Source organism: Oncorhynchus nerka, linkage group LG14, assembly GCF_034236695.1.
Source record: "Oncorhynchus nerka isolate Pitt River linkage group LG14, Oner_Uvic_2.0, whole genome shotgun sequence".
NCBI lineage: Eukaryota > Metazoa > Chordata > Actinopteri > Salmoniformes > Salmonidae > Oncorhynchus > Oncorhynchus nerka.
The window spans coordinates 9,756,743-9,769,337 of NC_088409.1; the positions used below are offsets into that span (position 1 = coordinate 9,756,743).

The 12,595-nt window shown below is 43.2% G+C and overlaps 1 pseudogene; it reads left to right on the forward strand.

The window, feature by feature from the left end:
• The window catches only part of LOC135574989 (ectonucleotide pyrophosphatase/phosphodiesterase family member 2-like), a 46,925-nt pseudogene that overhangs the window by 767 nt on the left and 33,563 nt on the right, over positions 1-12,595 (forward strand).

Here is a 12,595-nt window from a genome sequence, read left to right on the forward strand (position 1 = left end):
ACCCTGGTGAATACATACCAACCCTAACCCTGGTGAATACATACCAACCTAACCCTGGTGAATACATACCAACCTAACCCTGGTGAATACGCCACCAACCCTAACCCTGGTGAATACATACCAACCCTAACCCTGGTCAATACATACCCAACCTAACCCTGGTCAATACATACCAACCCTGGTCAATACACACCAACCCTGGTCAATACATACCCAACCCTGGTCAATGCACACCAACCCTGGTCAATACACACCAACCCTGGTCAATACATACGCAACCCTGGTCAATACATACCAACCCTGGTCAATACATACCAACCCTGGTCAATACATACCAACCCTGGTCAATACATACCAACCCTAACCCTGGTCAATACAACCCTGGTCAATACATACCAACCCTGGTCAATACATACCAACCCTGGTCAATACATACCAACCCTAACCCTGGTCAATACATACCACCCTGGTCAATACATACCAACCCTGGTCAATACACACCAACCCTGGTCAATACACACCAACCCTGGTCAATACATACCAACCTGGTCAATACATACCAACCAACCCTGGTCAATACATACCAACCCTAACCCTGGTCAATACATACCAACCCTGGTCAATACATACCAACCCTGGTCAATACACACCAACCCTGGTCAATACATACCAACCCTGGTCAATACATACCAACCTAACCCTGGTCAATACATACCAACCCTGGTCAATACATACCAACCCTGGTCAATACACACCAACCTGGTCAGTACATACCAACCCTGGTCAATACATACCAACCCTGGTGAATACATACCAACCCTAACCCTGGTGAATACATACTAACCCTAACCCTGGTGAATACATACCAACCCTAACCCTGGTCAATACATACCAACCCTAACCCTGGTCAATACATACCAACCCTAACACTGGTCAATACATACCAAACCTGGTCAATACATACCAACCCTGGTCAATACATACCAACCCTGGTCAATACATACCAACCCTAACCCTGGTGAATACATACCAACCCTAACCCTGGTCAATACATACCAACCCTGGTCAATACATACCAACCCTGGTCAATACATACCAACCCTAACCCTGGTCAATACATCCCAACCCTGGTCAATACATACCAACCCTGGTCAATACATACCAACCCTGGTCAATACACACCAACCCTAACCCTGGTCAATACATACCAACCCTAACCCTGGTCAATACATACCAACCCTAACCCTGGTCAATACATACCAACCCTAACCCTGGTGAATACATACCAACCCTGGTCAATACACACCAACCCTGGTCAATCCACACCAACCCTAACCCTGGTCAATACATACCAACCCTAACCCTGGTCAATACATACCAACCCTAACCCTGGTCAATACACACCAACCCTGGTCAATACACACCAACCCTGGTCAATACATACCAACCCTGGTCAATACATACCAACCCTAACCCTGGTCAATACATACCAACCCTGGTCAATACATACCAACCCTAACCCTGGTCAATACATACCAACCCTGGTCAATACATACCAACCCTAACCCTGGTCAATACATACCAACCCTAACCCTGGTCAATACATACCAACCCTGGTCAATACATACCAACCCTGGTCAATACATACCAACCCTGGTCAATACATACCAACCCTGGTCAATACATACCAACCCTGGTCAATACATACCAACCCTAACCCTGGTCAATACACACCAACCCTGGTCAATACATACCAACCCTAACCCTGGTCAATACACACCAACCCTGGTCAATACACACAAACCCTGGTCAATACACACCAACCCTAACCCTGGTCAATACATACCAACCCTGGTCAATACATACCAACCCTAACCCTGGTCACATACCAACTAGTCAATACACCACCAACCCTGGTCAATACATACCAACCCTAACCCTGGTCAATACCAACCCTAACCCTAGTCAATACATACCAACCCAACCCTGGTCAATACACACCAACTAACCCTGGTCAATACATACCAACCCTGGTCAATACATACCAACCCTAACCCTGGTCAATACATACCAACCCTGGTCAATACATACCAACCCTGGTCAATACATACCAACCCTGGTCAATACACCAACCCTGGTCAATACATACCAACCCTGGTCAATACATACCAACCCTGGTCAATACACACCAACCCTGGTCAATACACACCAACCCTGGTCAATACCCAACCCTGGTCAATACACACCAACCCTAGTCAATACACACCAACCTGGTCAATACACAACCCTAGTCAATACACATTTTACTACATTGTGTATATATAAATAAACATTGATCACTCATATTAGTCTCCGTCTGAAAATCGTCCCACTCATAAAGGGAGGTAAGAAAACGTAGCTCTAGAGAAAGTGAAAGTCTCTCCAACTCAGGTCTCTTCAAAGTACGCCGAGCCTATTGGCTGATATATGCCAGTAATACCGATAGCCTAATATAATGGTCCACGTGAGAATTTCTGGTCATTTAACTTATTTCTTAGGTTATTTTTGCGCATTTTGATATTTCCTACAGGGCGCACAATTTACTGCAACCATGGCTGGCAAGTGAGCTGAGTCGTCACATACGTCTAGTATTAGGTCTATACCTACGTCTAGTACTAGGCAGTATTGCGGTTGGAGTTCGGGACCAGTTCTTGCATTAGCGGATAGGAGTCGGACAGAAAGCCAGCGGGTTTGGGCGGGATGAATAAATCAGTCCTCCGCAGACCTCTAGACCGGGGCTGTCAAACTCATTCCATGGAGGTCCTAGTGTCTGTGAGTTTTAGTTTTCTCCTTTCATTTAAGCCCTTAGACAACCAGGTGAGGGGAGTTCTTTACTAATTCGTGACCTCAATTCATCAATCAAGTTCAAGGCAGGAGCGAAAACCCTCCGACACTCGGCCCTCCATGGAATGAGTTTGACACGTGCTCTAGACGATGTCCATTTCTCTCTGACTATAGACAATCAAGTCACCTTCTTCTTCATATTCATTCTGCAGTGATTTAAAGTCTGTTCTGAACATGTGTCCCTCAGGTATGGAGGAGGCTCACTGTGACAGGACAGAGTTCCTCAGCTCATACATACCGTCCACTGTTGATGACATCATCCTGATCCCGGGCTCCCTGGGCAGGATCCGCTCCAGGTACCCCAACAACTCCAAATGTGAGCGTTTGGTTTGTTTGTCTGATTGGTGTATTGATGTATTGATTGACCATTTAAAAACACAATACTGTATTGAAGAACATGCCTTAATAAAACCATTGAGGATTAATCAACTACAAATCCCCAACTACAAAATCAGAGACCTATTTCTATTGTGGTCCCCATAGGCTGCATTTAGACAGGCAAGCCCATTGTGGTCCTCATAGGCTGCGTTTAGACAGGCAGACCCATTGTGGTCCTCATAGGCTTCGTTTAGACAGGCAGACCCATTGTGGTCCTCATACACTTAATTTAGACAGGCAGGCCCATTGTGGTCCTCATAGGCTGCGTTTAGACAGGCAGACCCATTGTGGTCCTCATATGCTTCATTTAGTAGACAGGCAGACCCATTGTGGTCCTCATAGGCTGCGTTTAGACAGGCAGACCCATTCCTCCAGTTACTGAAAAGTGTGTAGAGAAAGACAGAGTACTGTATCTCAGTGACCCTGATCCTTGACTGGGTCACATGGCCAGGTCAGTCGAGACCAAAACAATAACATCACTTTAGCATGTATCTTTCTGCTCAGAAGAGCACGCCTCCTCGTCCCCAGACTAGGTTGATGTGTCCCTACTGATCCAGTTATGAACTGCGTCCTCGGTAGTACGGTAGAACGAGGCACATTTCCTAACAGTCGACAGTCAATCAGAACACTGTTTGTCTTTTTTCAGATGATGCCAAATCTGTTATTGCAAATCTTACAGTGAGTATTATACACGTTGTATTTCCATACACATTGTCTTCTCTAAGTCATTGTTCTGACCAATATTCCTACCTGTGTTGTGGTGTCAGAGGTCGAGGTGACAAGTCCAGAATGATAGTTTTATGAAATAGTGGTGATAAAGTTGTACTACAGAGCACCTGAAATCATGTTGTTCTGCCCCCTCAGTGTAAAAAGACAGAGCAGCACTTCAAGCCCTATCTGAAGCAGCATCTCCCCAAGCGCCTTCACTACGCCAACAACAGGAGAATAGAGGACATCCACCTGTTAGTGGAGAGGAAGTGGCATATACCCTCTCTGCAAGGTTATACCCTCTCTGTCTCTCTCTTTCTCTGCCTCTGTCTCTCTCTCTCTCTCTCTCTCTCTCTCTCTCTGCCTCTCTGTCTCTCTCTCTCTCTCTCTCTGTCTCTCTCTGTCTCTCTGTCTCTCTCTCTCTCTGTCTCTCTGTCTCTCTCTCTGTCTCTGTCTCTCATTTCAAAACAGACATAGACCACAGATTTTGCTATGGTGTGTCCTACGGGTGGTGTCCTACGGGTGTGTCCTACGGGTGGTGTCCTACGGGTGGTGGTGTCCTACTGGTGGGGGTGTCCTATTGGTGGTGGTGTCCTATTGGTGGGTGTGTCTTATTGGTGGTGGTGTCCTATTGGTGGTGGTGTCCTATTGGCGGTGTGTTCTATTGGCAGGGTGTCCTATTGGGGGTGTGTTCTATTGGTGGTGGTGTCCTATTGGGGTGGGCCCCATTGGTGGGGGTGTGTCCTATTGGTGGTGGTGTCCTATTGGCGGTGTGTTCTATTGGCAGGGTGTCCTATTGGGGTGTGTTCTATTGGTGGGGGTGTGTCCTATTGGTGGTGGTGTCCTATTGGCGGTGTGTTCTATTGGCAGGGTGTCCTATTGGGGGTGTGCCCCATTGGTGGGGGTGTGTCCTATTGGTGGTGGTGTCCTACTGGTGGTGGTGTCCTATTGGTGGTGGTGCCCTATTGGTGGTGGTGCCCTATTGGTGGTGGTGTCCTATTGGGGGTGTGCCCCATTGGTGGGGGTGTGTCCTATTGGTGGTGGTGTCCTATTGGTGGTGGTGTCCTATTGGTGGTGGTGTCCTATTGGTGGTGGTGTCCTATTGGGGGTGTGTCCTATTGTACCCTGTTCCTGGAGCAGGCAGTGTCTGTTAACATGAACCTGGACAGACTCTGTATGTTGGTCATCATCAGTCCCAGTGTTGGTCAGACCCAGTGGAAAGTTGTCAGTCACTGTGTAAACACATGAGGTAATGCCTGTCTGTCGCGGGCGACAACTGAAAACAAATCAATGTTTGAAGGACAGAGAGGAGAGGATTGGTTCAGAATATGCTCCTTGGGGACGTCACCCTGTTTGAGTTGGCATGCCACAGAGCTCCATGGGGACGAACACCCTGTTTGAGTTCGCATGCCACAGAGCTCCATGAAAGAGATCTTTGAGATCCCTCCTCCTGCCTGCTAAGATATAGACTAGTTTAAATCGCTGGCACCATGAGTTGTGAACTTAATGCTTTCTGAGTGAGAAATTCTTACCCCTCCAGCAGCTTTGCAGCTAGCAGAGTAAAACTGTCTCTTAAATTAAATACCCAAATTAAATGAAATATTTGTTAGCCGTTGGTGATTTTCAGGCTCTACGTGCTTGTGGCTTGTCCCCTCCACAGACACCACTGACTGTAGTGTTTAATGCAAACTTCACATAAACACCTGTCTGTTTTCCTTTTACATGGCTTTACAGGGAAATGTGGTGGTGTCGGGTCGGCCGTGGAAAAACGGACTCCTTTACACTTGGGTTTATAAGGATTTCAGTGTGTTACTGTGTATGTAGGGCTGTATCTGTGTGGTCTGCTTTGAATCAAATCAAATGTTATGAAAATCAGACACAATGTCCTTGAATGTTTATTTAGGCTGCATATAGTCTTCATCCCGGTGAGGAATTGTAGATAGTTAATATTATTAAAACCATGAATTGTCTGATGTTGGATTTATTATTATTTTTGTTGCATCATGCTGTCTGTTACAGGAAGTCTCCAGAAGGAGGAAAGAGGCACCCTGGGAAATGTGGTTTTGCAGGAGATCACGGTTATGACAACAAGATAAACAGCATGCAGGTATGTTCTATCCTCATCTTGATTTATCCTCATCTTGATTTTAGTTCTATCCTCATCTTGATTTAAGTTCTCGTTGCCATAAATGATTAATCATGACCTTTATCCTCTTCCTGTTCTTTAGACTATTTTCTTTGGATATGGACCAATGTTTAAATTCAAGACCAAAGTGCCCGTTTTTGAAAACATTGAACTTTATAACGTCATGTGTGGTAAGAGACATCTTCATTATTGTTTTAACTTGAGGGAGGCATACAGTAGCACTCATCAGCCCATACTCATACGTGTGGTAAGACATACAGTAGCACTCATCAGCCCATACTCATACGTGTGGTAAGACATCTTCATTACAGTAGCACTCATCAGCCCATACTCATACGTGTGGTAAGACATACAGTAGCACTCATCAGCCCATACTCATACGTGTGGTAAGACATACAGTAGCACTCATCAGCCCATACTCATACGTGTGGTAAGACATCTTCATTACAGTAGCACTCATCAGCCCATACTCATACGTGTGGTAAGAGACATCTTCATTACAGTAGCACTCATCAGCCCATACTCATATGTGTGGTAAGACATCTTCATTACAGTAGCACTCATCAGCCCATACTCATACGTGTGGTAAGACATACAGTAGCACTCATCAGCCCATACTCACGTGTGGTAAGACATACAGTAGCACTCATCAGCCCATACTCATACGTGTGGTAAGACATACAGTAGCACTCATCAGCCCATACTCATACGTGTGGTAAGACATACAGTAGCACTCATCAGCCCATACTCATACGTGTGGTAAGACATACAGTAGCACTCATCAGCCCATACTCATACGTGTGGTAAGACATACAGTAGCACTCATCAGCCCATACTCATACGTGTGGTAAGACATACAGTAGCACTCATCAGCCCATACTCATACGTTGGTAAGACATACAGTAGCACTCATCAGCCCATACTCATACGTGTGGTAAGACATAAAATAGCACTCATTGTCCAGCCCATACTCATACGACTCATGGCAGTCTGTAAGACATACAGTAGCACTCATCAGCCCATACTCAGACGTGTGGTGACATACAGTAGCACTCATCAGCCCACCATCGTGTGGTCCAGTCCCATCATCAGCTCATACTCATGACTTGGTAAGACAGCTGTGATGACAGTAGCACTCATCAGCCCATACTCATACGTGTGGTAAGACATCTTCATTACAGTAGCACTCATCAGCCCATACTCATACGTGTGGTAAGACATACAGTAGCACTCATCAGATACTCATACGTGTGGTAAGACAACAGTAGCACTCATCAGCCCATACTCAAACTGTGGTAAGATACTGTAGAAACTCATCAGCCCATACTCATACGTGTGGTAAGACAACTGTAGACTCATCACCATACTCAAACGTGTGGTAAGACATACAGTAGCACTCATCAGCTCATACTCATACTGTGGTAAGACATACAGTAGCACTCATCAGCCCATACTCATACGTGTGGTAAGATATACAGTAGCACTCATCAGCCCATACTCATACGTGTAGTAAGACATACATAGCACTCATCAGCCCATACTGATATGTGTGGTAAGACATACAGTAGAAACTCATCAGCCCATACTGATATGTGTGGTAAGACATACAGTAGCACTCATCCCAGCCCATACTCATACGTGTGGTAAGACATACAGTAGCACTCATCAGCCCAAACTCATACGTGTGGTAAGACATACAGTAGCACTCATCAGCCCATACTCATACGTGTGGTAAGACATACAGTAGCACTCATCAGCCCATACTCATACGTGTGGTAAGACATATAGTAGCACTCATCAGATACTCATACGTGAAACTGTAAGACATACAGTAGCACTCATCAGCCCATACTCATACGTGTTAAGACATACAGTAGCACTCATCAGCTCATACTCATATGTGTGGTAAGACATAGAGCACTCATCAGCCCATACTGTACGTGTGGTAAGATATACAGTAGCACTCATCAGCCCATACTCATACGTGTAGTAAGACATACAGATAGCACTCATCAGCCCATACTCATACGTGTGGTAAGACATACAGTAGCACTCATCAGCCCATACTCATACGTGTGGTAAGAAACAGTAGCACTCATCAGCCCATACTCAGAAACGTGTGGTAAGACATGCAGTAGCACTCATCAGCCCATACTCATACTGCAGTAAGACATACAGTAGCACTCATCAGCCCATACTCATACTGTGGTAAGACATACAGTAGCACTCATCAGCCCATACTCATACGTGTGGTAAGACATACAGTAGCACTCATCAGCCCATACTCATACGTGTGGTAAGACATACAGTAGCACTCATCAGCCCATACTCATACGTGTGGTAAGACATACAGTAGCACTCATCAGCCCATACTCATACGTGTGGTAAGATATACAGTAGCACTCATCAGCCCATACTCATACGTGTGAGAAGACATACAGTAGCACTCATCAGCCCATACTCATATGTGTGGTAAGACATACAGTAGCACTCATCAGCCCATACTCATACGTGTGGTAAGACAGATAGAGCACTCATCAGCCCATACTCATACGTGTGGTAAGACATACAGTAGCACTCATCAGCCCAACTCATATGTGTGGTAAGAAATACAGTAGCACTCATCAGCCCACACTCATACGTGTGGTAAGACATACTGTAGCACTCATCAGCCCATACTCAGAACGTGTAGTAAGACATACAGTAGCACTCATCAGCCCATACTCATACGTGTGGTAAGACATACAGTAGCACTCATCAGCCCATACTCAAACGTGTGGTAAGACATACAGTAGCACTCATCAGCCCATACTCATACGTGTGGTAAGACATACAGTAGCACTCATCAGCCCATACTCATATGTGTGGTAAGACATACTGTAGAAACTCATCAGCCCATACTCATACGTGTGGTAAGACATACAGTAGCACTCATCAGCCCATAGATACGTGTGGAAGACTGTAGAGATAGCACTCATCAGTAGAAACTCATATGTGTACTGTAAGAAACAGTAGCACTCATCAGCCCATACTCATATGAAACTGTGGTAAGACATACAGTAGCACTCATCAGCCCACACTGTAGAAACGTGTGGTAAGATACAGTAGCACTCATAGATACTCATACGTGTGGTAAGACTACAGTAGCACTCATCAGCCCATACTCATATTTGTGGTAAGACATACAGTAGCACTCATCAGCCCATACTCATATGTGTGGTAAGACATACAGTAGCACTCATCAGCCCATACTCATACGTGTGGTAAGACATACAGTAGCACTCATCAGCCCATACTCATGAAACGTGTGGTAAGACATACAGTAGCACTCATCAGCCCATACTCATACGTGTGGTAAGACATACAGTAGCACTCATCAGCCCATACTCATACGTGTGGTAAGACATACAGTAGCACTCATCAGCCCATACTCATACGTGTGGTAAGATATACAGTAGCACTCATCAGCCCATACTCATACGTGTGGTAAGACATACAGTAGCACTCATCAGCCCATACTCATATGTGTGGTAAGACATACAGTAGCACTCATCAGCCCATACTCATACGTGTGGTAAGACATACAGTTATTACTCATCAGCCCATACTCATATGTGTGGTAAGACATACAGTAGCACTCATCAGCCCATACTCATACGTGTGGTAAGACATCTTCATTATTGTTTTACCTTGAGGGAGACATACAGTAGCACTCATCAGCCCATACTCATACGTGTGGTAAGAAATACAGTAGCACTCATCAGCCCATACTCATACGTGTGGTAAGACATACAGTAGCACTCATCAGCCCATACTCATACGTTATGGACAGTGAAGTTGTGTTGCATTGACTTGACTGATCTTCTGTAATCTGTAACAATAAAATACTTTATTGTCCATTTTCATGGAATAGACCTGTTTGGCCTGAACCCTGCCCCTAACAACGGGACTCATGGCAGTCTGAACCACCTGTTGAAGAGCCTGTCCACAAGCCCACCGTGCCAGAGGAGGTGTCTAAACCCACCATCTCAGGTCCCATCATTACTCTGACCGATGACTTAGGCTGCAGCTGTGATGACAAGGTCAGCTATGAACAGCATAGCTCTTATAGCCATAGAGATAGGCATTACTACATGTAGAGATAGATGATCTGTAGAGATAGATACTGTTTGACCTATGACCTGACTGTGAGATATATAGCACTGGGCATTACTATAGAGATAGATACTGTAGAGATAGATATTGTATCACTATAGAGATAGATACTGTATCACTATAGCATTAGATACTATAGAGATAGATACTGTATCACTGTAGAGCTAGATACTGTAGAGATAGATACTGTATCACTGTTGTTATATAGATCTGTATCACTGTAGAGATAGATTGATCACTATACCTGATGGATACTGTACCACTGGAGATAGATACTGTATCACTATAGAGATAGATACTGTAGAGATAGATACTGTATCACTATGAGATAGATACTATAGAAATGGTAGAGATTACTGTACCACTGTTAGATAGATACTGTAGAAACTGTAGAGATAGATACTGTAGAAACTGTAGAGATATCTGTAGCACTGGGCATTTACTTGTAGAGATTGATACTGTAGAAACTGTAGAGATAGATACTTTTTACTATAGAGATTGATACTGTAGAAACTGTAGAGATAGATACTGTTTTACTATATTGATACTGTAGAAACTGTGTGATAGATACTGTTTTACTATAGAGATTGATACTGTTTTACTATAGAGACAGATACTGTAGAAACTGGAGATAGATACTAGAAACTGTTGTTATATTGATCTGTAATAGTGTGAAACTGTATGATAGATACTGTAGCACTGGGCGATAGATACTGTTTTGTGTTTATAGAGATTGATACTGTAGAAACTGTAGTTTGATAGATACTGACTTTTACTATAGAGATTGATACTGTTTTACTATAGATATTGATACTGTTTTACTATAGAGACAGATACTGTAGAAACTGTGAGATAGATACCTGAAACTGATAGATACTGTAGAAACTGGGCATAGATACTGTAGAAACTGTTGTTATATAGATCTGTAGAAACTGTGTGAGATAGACCTATGACCTGACTGATATCTGTAGAAACTGGGCATTACTACATGTTGTTGATGTTAAACTGTGAGATACTGTAGAAACTGTAGAGATATGACTGTAGAAACTGTGATAGATCTGTAGAAACTGTAGAGATAGATACTGTAGATATTGATCTGTAGAAACTGTAGAGATAGATGACCTAGAAACTGACTGATAGATACTGTAGAAACTGTAGAGATAGATACATGTTGTTATATTGATACTGTATAGCTGTATAGATACTGTAGAAACTGAGAGATAGATACTGTAGAAACTGTAGATTATAGATACTATAGAAACTGTTGACCTATGACCTGACTGATACTGTAGCACTGGGCATTACTACATGTTGTTAGATTGATCTGTAATAGCCTGTGTGTGTATAGACCTAGACCTGTGAAACTGTGATATCTGTAGAAACTGAGATAGATACTGTAGAAACTTAGATTGATCTGTAGAAACTGTGAGTGTTTACTGTATGAAACTGTAGAGATAGATACTGTAGAAACTGGGCATTAGATACAGATTGATACTGTAGAAACTGTAGAGATAGATGACCTATAGAAACTGTACTGATAGATACTGTAGAAACTGTAGAGATAGATACTGTATTGAAACTGTAGATGATACTGTAGAAACTGTAGAGATAGATACTGTAGAAACTGTAGAGATAGATACTGTAGAAACTGTAGAGATAGATACTGTAGAAACTGTGAGACTGATACTGTAGCACTGGGCATTACTAGAAACTGTTATATTGATCTGTAGAAACTGTAGAGATAGATACTATGAAACTGAGAGATATCTGTAGAAACTGTAGAGATAGATACTGTTGTTATATTGAACTGTAGAGATAGATGTGTTTGAACTGTGACCTGATAGATATCTGTAGAAACTGTAGAGATAGATACTAGAAACTGTAGAGATAGATACTGTAGAAACTGTAGAGTTAGATGAACTGAGATAACTGTAGCACTGATAGATACTTAGAAACTGTAGAGATATGATACTGACTGATATAGATACTGTAGAAACTGTAGAGATAGATACTGTAGAAACTGTAGAGATAGATCTGTAGAAACTGTAGAGATAGATACTGTAGAAACTGTAGAGATAGATACTGTGTTTGACCTATGAGATAGATATCTGTAGCACTGGGCATTACTACTGTTATTATATTGATCTGTAGATACAGTTTGACCTGTGACTGATAGATATCTGTAGAAACTGAGATACTGTGTTAAACTGTATAGATACTGTAGAAACTGTGTTTGAGATAGATATAGAAACAATATGATACTGTAGAAACTGTCAGATATAAAACTGTAGAGATTATACATAGTTTGACCAGACTGAGATATCT